Raw genomic sequence first — 16525 nt, 5'->3', positions numbered from 1 at the left:
AAACTATACAGAAACAAAACACCTCCCACAAAGCTTGACCATCCTCAACTCAAGATTCATATAAGCAGGAGAAATATTGTGACTTCTTTTTCACAGCTCGTTCTACCCTTCTGTCTAGGTGTGGCAAACGTAATTGCTGAAGACTTGTTGCTGCTGTTTCCTTCTATGTATATTTACCCGTCTTTGCTGATTGGATGACACATCAGATTTTTTTTTGCAAATGGAAACATTTCAATTTATCTAGCTGCAGGCTTGACTCAAAGCCAACAGGAGTCATTCAATGGGTGAAAAGGTTTTCAGCCTTTTCTTTTAATCCACCTTCACAGACCATATAGGACTGCTCTGCTAGGCCAACAGATAGCCTGTTATCTATGAAGGTACTGCATAGATACTGAAATATAGATACTGAAATAGTATTATTGTTGCTTTTTGCATAACACATATCATCTGCAGTCAATGAGAGAGACAACATCCCACCTATTTGAAATCACTGTCTAAGGATGGGATGAATCGTACTTCCAGAGGTGCCAAAATCCTTTTCCGTTGACTACTGAGGGAACCTAGACAGCGACCTTACATCAGGCACTGAGATTTTAGATGCATCTACATAAATGAGTGGTCTTTTCTGTAAATTCTCAAGGCTTTCTGTTACTTTCACTTTTCAAAGGAGAGCTTTCCCTTCCTCTGATGCTCTCTGCAGGATAGCCTGTGAATCGAGCCACATACTGCTTTACAGACATAAAGTGATAATGTGACTTTTTTCTGCATTCCTGGAGCAGGAGGGGCTGTAAATGCTGTTGTCTTTGCTTTTTTCCTTGAAGCTGCAGTAGGTAAGGCAGTGAGATCTTAGCAGAGAGGAAATGAAGTTCAAGAACACTCAGCAGAATGTGTTTGTCCAGTCATGCCATATGGGAGTGATGCAAAGTTAAACTCTCCCCTGCGGTGGAGATAAAAACTTGTCAAGTTGCAGCATGGATGTACATCCCTGTTACCAGGGCATCGTTTTCAAATAATGTGTTGCTCTAGGTCATTCTTAAATCACACCGGCTGTTGAAATGACTAAGGTATATAATGTGAACTGAGAGACTCATGGATATTCTTACTGGCAGCAAGAATATCACCTGATTTTTTTCTGCATTAGTGGTCAAAAAATAAGTTAGGATTGCGATAAGAAAATGTGAATTGTGAGTTGGATTTCACTTCTGGCTCTTTTACATTTACCTGGAGTGGTGCCTAAAGTGTCAGTAGAGCAGTATTATTTCCACAGCTCCCCTTGACATGGCTAAAACACAGACAAAGCATGCAAGCTCATCACAGAAAAAAAACTGATTTGGGGTCCTACTGAAGTGAATAGAAGTCTTATCCACTGCCCTAGGTGGTTGTGAGAAAGCCCTTGAGCACTTAATTTCAGAAGCAGTCAGATCCTTTCCGGCTCCTGAGTGAAGAAGGAAATATTTTTGCAGCCTGGTTGGTTAGAAAAGTGGATGAAAGATTCTTACTGTGTTTTTACTGTATACTCAAACTTGGCTCAAATCTGCACAAATCACATCTGAGACCCTCTGTCCAGCCAGTACATCTCTGTTTTCTCTTTACTGTGATCCTCTGTTAGGTCTGCCAACCTGCTTTCCACTGCTGTGCATTGAAGTAACCTTTCTTTAAAGCTGATAATAAATGTGAGCATGACAACGCAAAGAATATTGTATTAAAGCCCCAAAATTCTCATTGTCGACCTTTTGCAGTTAACTTGAAAAGCATAACAAAGTTAATGTGCTGTCAACAGTTAGCTTTGAAAATCCAGCTGGGATCTAAAGATAACAGATCAAAAACTGTCACTGAAATCAGAGGCACAATACTGCTGGTGAACAAGCTGACCTAATAGTTACAGGTCATTTTAAACAATAATGATGGCCCGATTCTCCCCCCTGATAACGATCCCTTTGAACCGAGGTTGCATTGCAAATATCCTGGATATTAGCCATATGTCTCCATCTGATACAAACCTTCTGCTAGTGGCTAGCTGCACAATTGGATGATATATCGCCTTCAACTGCTGGATGTGGCAGAAAGATACATGAAGACATGTGAGATAAGAAGGTCACAGGCAGAGCTCACTGGATAAATGAATGGTTCCTTGAGGACCTTTACTAGCTAGTGTAAGTCAGTTGTCCCAAGGGAGAAAGAACATTTACAAAACCCACAAACATAAGTACCTTCAGAACAAAAGATCACACGTAAATGCTTTGATATGAAAGAGTTTACATTTCATGATTGGAGTCTGGGCTTTTAATTCACTGGGCTGGTCAGGCCAAGCAGAGCTGCTGGAGGTCTACATGCTTGCAAAGAGTCCCCCAACCTTACCTCAAATAAAATATCCAAATGTATTTATTATGGCTTGTATCTACTCATATGAGCGCTGCTAATGTTATTTTAACTACAGCTAATAGCAAACGTACAGATACTGGGTCATATAAATCCCTATGCACATAAAGACATCAGCACAGTGGATGTGCCTTTTATCTATTTGCAATTCATGGCAAAGAAATCTTAACAAGATTAAAACCGAAAGGCACAACTGGTAATTTTTTGTGTGTGCTGAAGCAAAAAATGCCACAGTAGGGCAAGTAAATGTGCTGTACTGTACCTATCTTGAAAATCATGACAGCAGAGAGGGGATTTGGACTGAATTTTTTTTTTTTTTTTAAAGTGTCTCAGGAGTGTGTTCTTTGCAATAAGGACTATACTCAAGAGCATTAACAAGGCCTAAGCAGATGTGAACATCACTGTAATTTCCTTCTTCTATGGTTTAGCTGTTGTCAAGACATCAAAAGCAGGTGGGATGGGGTAAGCTATTTTGATTTGGATGACCCAAAAGCTCCAAAATGTTGAGAAAACAGGACGTCTTGACAAATATATACCTTCTTGTCAAATATAACCGTGACTCAGTGGAAAGATTTAATTCATTGCTTAAGTAAGATTAGACATCCTTAGAGGACATTTTGGGAATGCACTTCAACAATTTATGAAATAATACATTCAGGAACACAGCTGCAGTGGAGGAATAAAGCATTGGCAATTATACTGAGGCTTGAAAAAGATACAAACTGGGTATATTGTATGAATATAATTGAAAAAAGTCTCCATTTTCATCAATTTATTCACTATGCACTAGCAAGGTATTTCAAAAATAAAGAGAAATTATTTTAAATGAGTTTTTAGGTATGGATTTAGGCAAAAGAAATGCGGTACCTTAGTCCATCTATCTAAACATTGCATGAATTTTGGTTGTAATGAGCGTATGGAGATCCCAGAAATGGCACTAGAATTTAGGGTGTTCAATACCTCTGAAAACTAGATCATTTTAACTGTGTGCTAAATAGGAATGGGTGCCTAGCTTTGTGCATCGCTGTTCAAAAGTTTGGCCTCAGGTCCTAATCGCTTATGCAAAATGTAATCCAAGATTAAAAACACCCAAAACAATGGGTTTTAATGACAAAGATAACTAACTGACTTGATCTAAACTCACAGGGGCTCATCATTTCTAAAATGCACTGACTTGGACACTTAACTATGAAAGAAGGTACAATTAGGTCTGCATATTTAAAAATCCTAATCTTAATGAATGCAGGAGTTAATATATAACTCTACAAATGAGGGGAAAAGAGGGCAACAGTTCTCAAGTGTTAAGCAACAGCTTTCTTTCTACTCTTTGAGACTAGAAGATGGTGATAAAAGTGGGGGCTAGAGCAGAACGAAAAGACAAAGTAACAAGGATTTATTAAATAAAAACATTGAAAGCACAAATACATTTGGTTGGTCACCATCTGAAGCACAGAATGAAGTGTAGGGCAAAGCTTGCTTTGAAAGATAAAACACATGCTAAGAATTATGTTATACTTTACCCTTTGATAATGTTATCTGACATCCAGAATCTGTGCTGCATCACTCTGCCCTTCCTAGACATTGCCCTTTATGTTGTAGAGTGTCAAATCTCTTTGACTATGTCATCATAAGGCTTTTCCCCTGACTGCAGCCAACAGAGGGGCTGAGTCTTGCAGTAAAAAGGGAATAAAAGGAAATCTAGACAAAAAGCAGGAAGAGCCAGGGTACAGAGTGGGAAGAACAGATGAAATGAAAAAGTAGAGAAGGACTGAGGTGAGCAGTGACCTTTTCCACATTCTCAGGGCTGCAACGCTGCAGGGTAGCAGCTAGATCCTTAACTGTTGTCAGGCTGATAGAGACCCAGATTCAGCCTCTCATACTTCGTAATGATCCCCAAAGGTAGGATCCCTCTATAATTGGTGGAGACCATCCCACAACCTGAATAACATGGAGATACCTATAGAAGAAGAGGTACTTCTCTTCCTTTGCTAGTTTTGAGAACAGGGGTCTATTCATGTTGCAGAGTTCAGCACTGATTTTTGAGGCATGGATCATGACTTCTTGAATATGGGTAGTTGTCAATACTGAGATAACCTGAAAGGTTTCAGAGGCTTTCAAAGCAAGGCTGAGGTCTCTTTTCTCATTACCAACTTGTGTACTGAGGGCTAGAGTGTCACAAGTAGCTACCAGAAGGTGACAATCATCTTTTCAGTGAGAGGAGGAAGAATACTCTTAGTCTGCAATGACTAGCAGACTCATTCCAACGAGCAAGTATAAGACAAGAACAATCTAACACAGAGCTTAATATCTACTCAGCTGGGAAGAGGCCCTTTCAGGTGGTGATTCAGAACTGAAGAGGTTGCTGTGTGCTGGAGATGTCTGTCTTACACTGGGGCAGGAGAGGATCCCAGAGTGACGGGCCTTCAGAATGACGTGCCACACCAAGTTAGATGGGAGCAGTCCTGTATGCGCTCTGTGGGGTTGCACGTGGTCAGCTCATCACTGCTACAGAGGCACGGAAATACAGAAAAAATCCAGCAAAGCAATGTTTGAGACAATACTTGCTGTAAAGTCAAATACTCTAAATAAAGAATACAGACAAAGGGGCTTTTTACCTTTTAGCTGATCTCACCCCAAGGGAGTTGAAAGGAGAAGACAGATAGATGCTCGGTGGGCAGCAGAGACTGAGCTCCATGTTGCCATGACTACGCTGCTACCCAAGGGAGATGCCTGTATCCACACAAGGTGGATTTTTACTGCTGGTCACAGTATGGATAGACTTCACAGTCTCACAAAAACCTACACCTGGAAGTGAGCCAGAACTTCCCTTTGGTAGAACTTGTCTTCTCCGACATGTTCCCAGATTGAGATCCAAGGTGGTAACCAACCCAGCTGAGTATCAAGCAACATTTTTTGAAAAGAATTCATTAAAGATCTGTAAATTGGCCCTACTACCCCAGATTGGCTGAGATCCTTAAGGAAACATCTGATAGTTATATGGATAACATTAGTGCTAAAGCAGAAACAAAGCACAGATCCCTGAGGGATCAGCAGCATCAAGAGAAGAAATCCAGACAAGTACAATCCTATGGGAGCACACACTCCCACCCTGAGTGGCAATTAGGACCCACACTACAACCAAGTAGGGTAACGTTCTGCAGCAGAAAGATATTTAGAAAGAGCCTGAGAAAAAGCCAGGCTCATCGTTTTTCCATTATTTTTGTCATACACTTAATAGTTCCATAAATTGACAATTTTATGGACAGATATTACATCTTTATGTGCATTCTATTTGAAGGGTGCGAGGGACATAGAAATCAATCCGAGAAGTTAATTTTAGACTTAAAAATCCAAGTTCGTTTTATATAAATTCCCAAGTGGATTCCTCTTTCTTACTGTCAGGAAATTATGACAAATGATACAAGAAGGTAAGCTTAATATCAGGACAAAATGTAGGCAGTTATAAGTCTTTTGAAATTATGGTGAGATTTTCATAAATCTTGGGTCAGACTTTTTTCAAAGCACTGTGCTTAGGAGAATAAAATCATACTGTGTATCTTGAAAGGGTACAGCAGAGTGTAATTAGGCTTATCTGAAATAAAAGGGATATGTATAAAAAATGTCAGTAGTCAAACAAATATATTGTGTAGCAATGCATTATTTGATGATTGAGTAGTTAATTCTATAGGAGAAATACAATTCTGATACCCACATGGGAATTAGACGTATCTACCCTGCTGGAACAGATCACAGATCTGTCAGAGATGGTTTTCTTTGACTGGAAAATGGATGGTTTAAAGGGAAAGTGAACACACTCAAACCGCTATCAAGGGACCAGAGTGACATTTGCGTTTCAGCTTTCATTTTAACCAAAATGATCCATGTTTGGATGTTTTAAATATTACTATTCAGCAGAATAAATGCTTAAAACAAAACATATAATATAGCCTTTTAGGAATGACCTTTCAGTCCTGGTCTCTATAAAAATCCAACCCAAACAATCGCAGTCCAACAACTAAATAAAACCCAAATGGCTGATAAAATAAATCCATCCGTGGGAATTTAATATTCAGTCCTCGTCAGAGAGCACTAGGAAAGCCAAGATTTTTGAAAGCCACTAATTATATTCAGAGCATAGCACATTCTGAAATTCAGCCTTCTTCAAGGTGTCTCTAGCTGAGCACCTAATACCTGAAGCACCTGCAATAATTAATTGCTTTTCCAAAACCTAGACTAGGACCCAGATTCCAGTATTTGCTCAAAGTCAGGACGGCAATATCTGGTCCTTTAATGAGATTTCTTTCTCATGCAAGACTCTTCTGAGATGCATGAAGGGGATGTAACATACACTTTTCAGAGTGGTACTGAAACTGATACTGAGTTTGGAAAGCTTCCAGCAGTATTTTAGATGCTATCACAGTACAAACAAATCCAACAGTAACAAATCTTGTTTGCTATTAGATATATTTTTTCAAATAAATGTGGAGGAAAAATTGTCAGCAAATAGGACCATCTGAGGCTTTTTACTTTCCTCCTGATTTATAGCTATAACGCCCCTGCAAATTTTAAGCTAGTATCAAATCCCTGCAGAATCTTTATCCGTCTTAAACCAAATAATTGTCTTCTGCAGTAATACCAATTTTCCTGTGCCTCTAGGCTTGCCGGCTTTGATAGAAAGTTCTTTTGGATGCTAATTTATTTGGTTATATTACAGTGAGATAAATCTGTTTGCAGCCAGTTTCTGGTAGGGCGAAGGAATATAGAACCACATCACCAGTGTATACTCCAGAAACATTATGAAAACTAGAAACAGGAGGAGGAAATTATAGCAAAATGGTCCTCCTAAATATATGGGATCCCCCCAAGTAACAGGATTATTCACTTTATATGACCATGATAAGGGCTACAAAGGACAGTGGAGATTAAAGGGTAGGCCAGGGAGGCTCAGGGGATCAGATTTGTTCTTGAGCAGTTGCAGCTCTCCAAAAATTTGGCACTTCGCAAGGTGGTTATCTGGACTCTCAATAGCTAATGGAGAGAAATGAACACCTCTGGAGGATTTGCTTCTCATCCTATGGCAGAGGTCTGTGATAGGTAGATAATTTTTTTTCAGAAAAATAGATCCAGCTAACACTGTTCTTCTAATTTCTAGCCTGTTTTTCATTCAGCTTTAGTTTACACGTAATTTAAATATTCCTTTCCACGAAGAAGATAGCGGTGGGCCAAAAACCCACTTGTAGCTCAGCTGTCATGAGATCTGGGCTGGAATCAGAAGGATACCAGCCCCCAGCTGTTTCCAGACTTTTGTCTTCCCCCTGGCTCCTCAGGTACCTCTACAGCTTTCAAGGCTGAAATAGCAGCAACATTCTTCCCTTTTCTTTTACAATCTGTTGGAGAAATAACTTGATTGGTAGGGTTATGAGTTTTACAGCTTTAGTTGGCTTCTTTATGTTTATATGTATGGAGGTAAACTTATCTGCTCTTTGCATAAGCAAAGATGATCAGTGCAAAACTAGGGTATTAATTAGCATGTCTCTAATCTTTTTCCTCTATACCACACTTTTGCATGACAAACGAATTGCAGATTTATGTAGCCATCCTTACTCACATTGATTAGTAAACTTGATTTTTAAGCTTGAGTATTTGCCCACAGATGTAGACAGGTTCCTACTTTTAAAAATCTGTCTTCAGGCAACCTGAATTCCACTGACACAAGAACTTAAACTCCAAATTCCCATGGACTTGCCAACAAAGGGTAAATAAACCTTCAAGTTACCTCTGTGAATTCCAACCAGGACAGTGATGCTGACCTCCTTGTTCCTGCCTGAGTGGAAAAGGGATTTGTCTAACCTTAAAAAAAAAATAAAAATAAAAATAAAAATCACTCCCTTATCAAGATACAGCTAAATTAGTGTAAGCAGTAAAATATCCATATCAACATGACTTAGGAGCCAAATCCTTAAAACTAACTGGGTGTCTGACACGTAATACTCCATTTAGGGATTGGCTCTTTGTTCCCTTTGGAAAATAAGCTTATATTTTAAAACATGTGGATAGTTTTTTTAAAAAAAGCTCATCTGGTATTTATGCACCTTGTTCTGAGTAAACAAAGGAGGTCCAGACTGTAAATCTTCAGCCTACTGAGTTTTTTGTGTTACTCTCTTACATGCCTTTGGACATAACTGCAGCTACTTCATTGTTCATCTGCAGATGTTTTGGAAACAAGTCATTGTTCCTGGAACTCTACAGGCTGTGGGATATCATATTTTTGAAGCTGTATTGGTCTCAAGAAACCAGTATTTCAAAATCTTTATTAACCATAGGTAGCTGCTTCTCCAGTAACCCTACTGAGTTCTCTTTCTCTTTTGCTAAGCAACAAGACAATTAACTTGACCTATGTCTTCGTAAATTTAAGTCAGATCTTCAGCAGTTAATTACAGCAAAATGATAGCAACATTACACTTAAGGCTGTGCAGTTTTCATTTCAGTAGAAGTGATAATGTTTTCTGAAAACCTGTATGCACTGAATTACAGCATTAATTTGAAATGGTTATTGTAATCTATGCAATGATTAAAGTTTCTAGGACAATTTGAAGGTAAAAGAGAAACCTCAGCTGTATTAAGGCAGAAAAATATTTAAATGAATAGTCTAGGTGACAGTCAGACAGTTAGGCAGACAGATTCTGGGCCAGATTCTGTGCTGATTTGCTTCCATCAAAGTCAGGGGAAATTTTCCCCCAGTAGCTTCAGTTATAAGCGGTACCCTTTCAGATACAATGTAACACTACACTCAAAGCATATTGTTTAAAATTCTCCAGCACTTTAAAGTTAAAAATCATGTGATTCCATAGTTTCTCCCTTTTATGAATAAGGCATAAAGCAAGTTTTTGTCTTTGGGATTTTCCTCTCGATGCACATCATACAATGCGGCATTTGCTGCTATTCTGATTTTGCCGCATGTCTGCTTGAAAAATCCCGCATCATTTGTGAACTGAAAGCAGGAGGTAGGGGTTTTTTGTAAAACCAGTTCTCAGCTGGGAACTCGGGTGTAAATTCTCACTCATTTAAAAAGGAAATCAGTAACTTGGACTGGTGGCATATTACATAAGTCATATATTGCATAGTTGGCTTGCTTTAAATAAATATTAATAAAATATGCAATAACTGTTTCTCCTTGGTAAGTCCCTGTAAATTGATCTACGCAGCGATGTGCTGCTGTGGTTACAGACCATCATATGCTGAAGGAATTTCCTGCCTTTTTATTGAAATAATCTTGGGCTTGTCAGTACTTGGACTGCTACAAATGCAGTTCAGCTTTGCACGTTTGAGTTTTAGTTGCCCTTGGTCCTTCAGAGATCCAAATGATGGGCCACTGAAAATTTGGCTTTTGAACAAAAATGCAGCTGCACTTGTGTGACTGTTTCAGTACAAGCCCTCATTACTCTGGGGTATCAGAGGGAAACCGCTTGAGGGTGATCAAGTGAAACCACTTTCTCACTACTGCAGCACATCTATATAATATGGGTTTATGCTTATGCAATGCAGATGCAAGCAACGCAGTTACATCAGTGCAGAAACCTAATGCAGAGGAAAAGCTCTTTACCTCTGGAAGTCATTGTTCCTCAGAGAAAGTGATGTTATAAAATCACATAGGGGTTTCTGTGCCCTCTGTTATAGTCAGTGCTTATTAGAGTTTAACTCTTCTTGAAGCACCCCAGAAAAGGAGCTAGCATAAATACAGCTGATAAAATTTCTAATTTCTTTCTCTTAAATCAACAGGCATCTTAACGGTGCTGCGCTATTGAATGTGTTGGATCACAGAGCAGCTCCCCAACAGGCACAAGTTCAGTGCCACTATTGCAGATAAAAGACTGCCCCCAATTTTCTCCCTGTTTCCCATATAGGCATTGGGCAATACTGTCAGACACCACTCACTTTGTAAAACTAAAGCGTCCCTTTCAAGACAGACCTTTTAAAGAGACATTGGAGTTGGTTTTCTACCATTGCATATAGACTCACTATCATGTCTCCTTCCAACTTCCTCCCTACCAGTTCTGCAAGGCTTGCTATGATTTAGACTTTGGTATACCAGCAAAATAACTTTGCCTCTAGCTGATTACTTTCTGCCTGTGATTTCTTTGGTAAACACAGTTGTGTGGTCTTTCCTCCATCTAAGCGTAGCATTAGTGCTTCTGACAATGCTACTGCAGGGCTTGTAAAACCAGAATGTGGGAAGAAAAGCTGGTGTTTCACAGGGGAGGGCAAGAGGAAAATGAATTGACAGCAAATGTTGAGCTCTTAAAGGAGGGCTCATAAGAAAAACTGGAACTTTGTGGTGGCTGGTGCATCCAGTGTAGAGCTCTCAAAAATACATAAAGCTACGTGACTGCATTGGTAGCTTAAAACTAGGGCAATCACAATTCCCAAATACTTAACTAGAAAGAAAAAAAAATTAAAATTGAAAAATCTACCTACTGGCTTTTTGATTTGTTGTTCAGCAAGGATTCACTCTTCATTTTATTGTATTGATATATATATATGAGTCTAGTATCGGTAGGGCCAGCTACTGACCCTGGCTGAGGGTCAGTACCCAAATCCCACTGCTTGAGAATACAAGCTAATGGAATAGAGATGGGCTTTTTTCCTTTCTGTGATTTTTTTTTTCCCTTCTGTGATTTTTTTTTTTCCCAGAGCTTGAAGAATAAAGATAAACTTTCTTCCATTAACTTAATTCATTCCTTCTTCAGTCATGTTTGCATTCATTATTAACTTCCTAAGAAGACATAGCTATGTGATCTTATGTCTACAAAAACCAACTCTTCCCCTGCTCCTCCCTCCATCCCCTCATGACTTTTGAAACTTGTTAGTCAATCCCAATCAAATTTGAAGGGGAAGAGGCAGGAGGTTCAGAGAGAATTCAGTATCCACAAGGGTGGTGGTCTGTCGTTGGGCGGAGGAAAGAGAAGGGAATTAGCACCCTCTAAATTGAAAAGACAGGAAGAACTCACATTAGCCAATTTATTTGGTGGCAGCTGGCCAGCCTTGCAGGTACTGGCCCACCAGCTGGCACGCAGAGCTCTGAAATAGGCATAACACACATTGTTTCTCACCTAGCAAGACACTGAGAGTCTCAGAGGGAGAGCTAGAGTTAGTGCTGTGAAGGCATAAACCTATAACAAAGCTGGTTTTGTTAGCTCCTCTGCTCACAGAACAACTTCTTTCATCCTCTCTTTGTTACCGATCCAGGAACTACATCCATTTTTATCAAACAGAAGTTACTGGACTTAGGAGAAACCGGGTAAAATTTGGGAAACTTGTTAGATGACCCCAGAAAGCCCTCTGGCTTTAAATCTTGTGAATTTATGAAAAAATATACAGATCAAAAGTGATGTAGAAAGTGAACTCCAAAGTGACCTGTGCCAGTGGATGGTAGAAATTGACTGTTTGGCTGGTCATGGTCATTCAGGTGGTGCATCGAGGCCATGTGACTTCTACAGCCAGTCATAAATATGCAATATGGATTACATTTTAATATTCCTGATCAGTCTATGGCATCAAATTTCAGAAAAAGTAGCTGTGAAGTGCAGCAAATTCATTGAATAAGTCAGTAATCATGAAATCATTTGCTCAACTCTAATGATTTCCTTTCCCATTATGCATGGGATTGACAACGATGGGATTTCAAATGTAATGAATGAAACTTTTACAATACAGAGCACCTGGGAGAAGCAAATAAGACAAGGTAGCTAATGCACACTTGTGCTTTAGCTTTTCATCTCTGCAGACTTGATTTCCAGTCTCTTTTAGATCACAACAGGGAAGAGGAGAGAGAAGAAAAAGGGGAAAATTGGAGGCTGCTGTTAGAGTCATTGTATAATACGCATCCCTTGAGTAGTATTTGCTCAATGCCATCACTTGCACCCAACATCAGTCCCATCAGACACTCTGAGCCCAATGCCCCTGTGTCTTCCCAATAACAGCGTTACCCCTGATTGTCACTGGTGTGAGAGAGGAGAACCAGGTGCTCTCTGTATACAGTCCCTTGTGAGATGCCAACAGGGGACAGAGTGTATCAAAGAGGATTGTATCTGACACAGCTCTTTTAAAGAGTTGTTTAGTTTCCCCGAGAAGTGGGAAGCTTGCCTAATCCATAATGACCCAAATCGTTTTGCAATACATTCTTTTAAGTGAGTTTGGCCATGTAGTTTCTCACTGACAAAATCCCTTGATTTTCTGGGGCTGTAGAGAAAGATTAGTGCATAAAAGACCATCTGTCTCCTCGCTGCTGACAGGCTAAAAGATGGTCTTTTTCTTCTCTGTGGAGCAGGTTGCAACCCTCCCAATCTGGAGGCAGCGAGCATTCGTTATCTCTGTGAAGCACTAGCCTGCAACAAGCATTTCCTTTTCCTGTGATTTGCTGTCGTGGGGTAATCACTTGGCTGCTCCATGGGCTCACCTCTGTGTGAGCTCCTGGAGTCCCTCACACTCAAGAGACACAGACTCATATATCAGGTATTGATGGTTTGGCTTCAAGATTGGATATAATTGTGTCTTTCCACCAGGTACACAAGCTGGTCTTCCAGCAGGAAAGCTTTCCTTCCTGATTACTGATAAAGTCTTTTGGGAAAGAAGTGAGATTTTTCCACCTGTCAGAGGTAGCAAACCAGACATTATTTCCTCTACTGTGGCCAGTTCTGTGCAATGAGAAGCAAAGAACTGTTTGACTTTTATTATTGCTTACACTAGTGTAGCATTTGGAGCCTAGGGCCCTTCCATGCTGTGCACTTTGCAAACTCAAAATAATAACAAATTCCCATCCTGGGGGACTGTAGTATGAATAGGTAAGCCAGGCAAAGAAAATAAAGACTTATATTCCTGTTTCAGGGATGGAAAACAGGTATGGAGAGACTGAGCAATCTGCCCAGAATAACATGGGGATATAAGGTCAAAGGTGGGAGACACATTCAAGTCTTTTCCCAGTCCCTTTACCGCCCTATTTCTCTGCAACTTTCCAGTTGGGGTTGTTCACATCCTTCCACCCCAGGCATGTGCTTACGCTTGTGTCAAGAGAATATAAATACATTTGATAGTTTTTAGCATTTACAACAGATAGGTACAGGAAGCATAATCCATAATTGTGGGTTACTCTGTCCTTGCTTTTGGGTGTCTCATAAAAAATAGTTACTCGCCCCCTTACACATCACACATGCAGAGGGCTAGTGTGATATCAAGTTAATATTTAACAGTTGCAAAATGGTATGCTATCCTCAGGGAAAGATGCTTTCTAAATGTAAAATGTAATCTCTTTTTTGGTGGATTTGAGTTTTGCACATGTCACTAGATCAGCTGCTGCTACTACCAGATAGGCTTATCTAGATACTCAGAGAGCTAAAAAATTGCATATGTGTATCATTTGGATTGTGGTCTGTATATCCTATCAGCCACATTCAATTGCTTATTTCTGGGGATCATTTTTTTTCTTGGAAAGAAGACTCAGTTTCTTGCCTTCTCCCCTCCTTGCATGATTTTTAGGCATCTTGGTTATCAACATGCTCATTTCCCTGTCCATAAAGTATGGATAATAAGATAAGATTGTGTATAGTGTGAAATTGAAACCACTAACTCAATCATGATATCAAAACGCAAACCACTGTAGCATTGACATTCCTGGTGGGCCAGTCAAGGCAAGAGAGTGCTTGTAACACTTTCTTCTTGGTCCATGTATTTTAAGAATGAGGACAGCTTCAGTCATAAATTGTTTAATGGAAACAGAGGGGAATTTTTTAACTAGCAAAAGGAAGGCAAGCACAGAAGAGAAATGGGAAGCCAGCAGAAATGTTCAGCTCCCTTCCAGGTAGAGAAGGGAAAGAGGCTCCAGTGCTGGGTTTTTCATCTGGGGGTTCTCAGATTTCACACAGCTCATCAGAAAATACACCCCATATGGCAAATCCTCTTTCCCAGGAGAAGGTAGCTCTAGCTTTCACCAACCAGACCTTCCAGGCTCTCCAAGAGAGAGGTTTAATAATGCTTCTTGTTTCCACCATGCATGCAACATAATGCTATGTCAGAGCTGCCTTCACGCCAGCTGCCACAGCTCAGGGCCATGCCGTGTCTCTGACTTGCTTGGGAAAACAGCAGAGTCACAAGGCCCTGATCTTGATACTCCACTGCTTTTTCCTACAGCTACTCAAGCTCAAACTTAGCATAGTGTTTTTTCAGCTCTCTGGCTGGCTGTTTCTGCACAGTTTGCCATTAATAGGAGACTGTGAGAATGACCGCGCTGGGTCAGACTAAAAATCCTCCTAGCCCAGCATCCTGTTTCAGACAGTAATCAACTCTGGATGCCTGGGAAGAGCATAGGAGCATGCCCTGTTGTCCTGCTTCCTCAGAGGACTTGTTCAATCTCTTATCAGCTTGTGGCTTCGAGCTGTGCTAAATGAGAGGTGGCGTTTTCATATTTAACCGACCTCAATGCAGGACATTTTTTCCTATGAATCTCTTCAGCTTCTTTATGTACCGATGTAAATAAAGGTCGGCCCATTACGTCCCCTGCTCACTCAGGCTGGGCACTTCACAACTACTCTTTAAATGCTTAGTCAAATATGTGGGAGAGGCTTTCTGCTGTGCAGAGAAGATGGATGAAGAAAAAAGCTCTGTTTTATGCCGAGAAAACCATACTGCTTTACAGAGAATATAATCCAGGATCTTGCAGCCAGGAAGGAGGAGATGCTGAGTTTTAAATGCCTGCTGACAAGTGTGTGAAATGAACAGGTTTGATTTATAATACTTGAATTATTTGCATGCTTCATAACCTATTTGGTAGAAAGGGCTCAAGCCCATTTCAGATACTTTTGCTGCCCATTGTATATCTACAAGTTTCTTGCACTGTCATATACTCCCCCACCACCACGGGCTATGCTTCTACCACTCTTATTTTAAATAGTAAAATTTGTTATTGTTGTGGAGTTGGCAGAAACAGAGTAACGTATGTGCAAACTTGTGTCTCTACATCCATCCGAGAGGGGCAGCTGTAGCTCTAATACGGTCTTTCTTTCCTTGCCAGCAGATTAGAAAAGGATTATGGAAAAGAAGGATACCAAGGGGAAGCATCATTTCATGTCTGTACCGAGGCAATACTCCAGCTGGCATGAGTCAGTATTTACTCTACGTTTTACATGTGGGATCAACAAGGGAGATGCAAAAAGAGAGACCAGGAAAGCCTGGAAGTGGAAAGCATATTGTCTGGTTGTTTTAATTCTTTTATATTTAGTGTAGTGCCAGCCTGCAAGACAACTACAGTACACACAGGAATGATGGATTAAGGATTTGGGCAGTAGCCAGCATTCGTGTTTCTGCTCCACCACAGACTCTCCATGTAGCCTTGGGCAAGCTATTCAGGGCCAGATCTGAAACAATACGGTGTGACCACACCAAGCAAAGAAACACCTTGAAAGGGACCATCAGGTGAGTTGTGACATCTCCACAGACAGTACAGAACCATGTAGAGACACAGCTCAGGACTGGGCAGAGGGAAAGCTGGTGTAGACTTCTCAAAGTTGGCTACTTCTAGTTAACATGGCAGAAATATGGATATTTCCACATCAGACTCCATTGCAAGGCACAAGAAATACCAGACATAGAAAGCAGGGAAAGTAGGTTCCAAAATCCTAAGCTATGATCCTGAAAATCTCTGGTCTTCAGATTCCTAAATTCTAAAGATCTTGCATTTGTTTTTACTTAAAAATTCCTTAGGCATTCAAAAGTTCCAGTTTTGCATTTGCCACCCGATAGATCTGTCCTGGCTAGGCTGAGAGGCATGACACCCATTCTGTGCCCAAGCCTGGCTGGTGCAGAAACCATCTCTAAGTCTCGTGGGAAATTATTCCCTTAGGTCTTCTCAGACTGTACCTAACACAGACCAGTGGGATCAGGTTGCCCACCAAATGCAGTCATGACAACTGTTTGTTTGGAAGCATGATTTAAAAATAACAAGCCCAACTTTGTGCAGGATGGAGCATTCACATGGGCTCCATCCCATGGCCCAGATCTGGTGCCACCCAGTCTCCATGTGTCCTGCATATGCAGCTGGTGTCCTCACCACTAGGCTGTTCTACCCCACCTCTGGAAATCATGTCAGCATCCAAGA

Source organism: Gymnogyps californianus, chromosome 4 (assembly GCF_018139145.2).
Source record: "Gymnogyps californianus isolate 813 chromosome 4, ASM1813914v2, whole genome shotgun sequence".
NCBI classification, from domain to species: domain Eukaryota; kingdom Metazoa; phylum Chordata; class Aves; order Accipitriformes; family Cathartidae; genus Gymnogyps; species Gymnogyps californianus.
Note: the sequence above shows the minus strand (reverse complement) of the source record.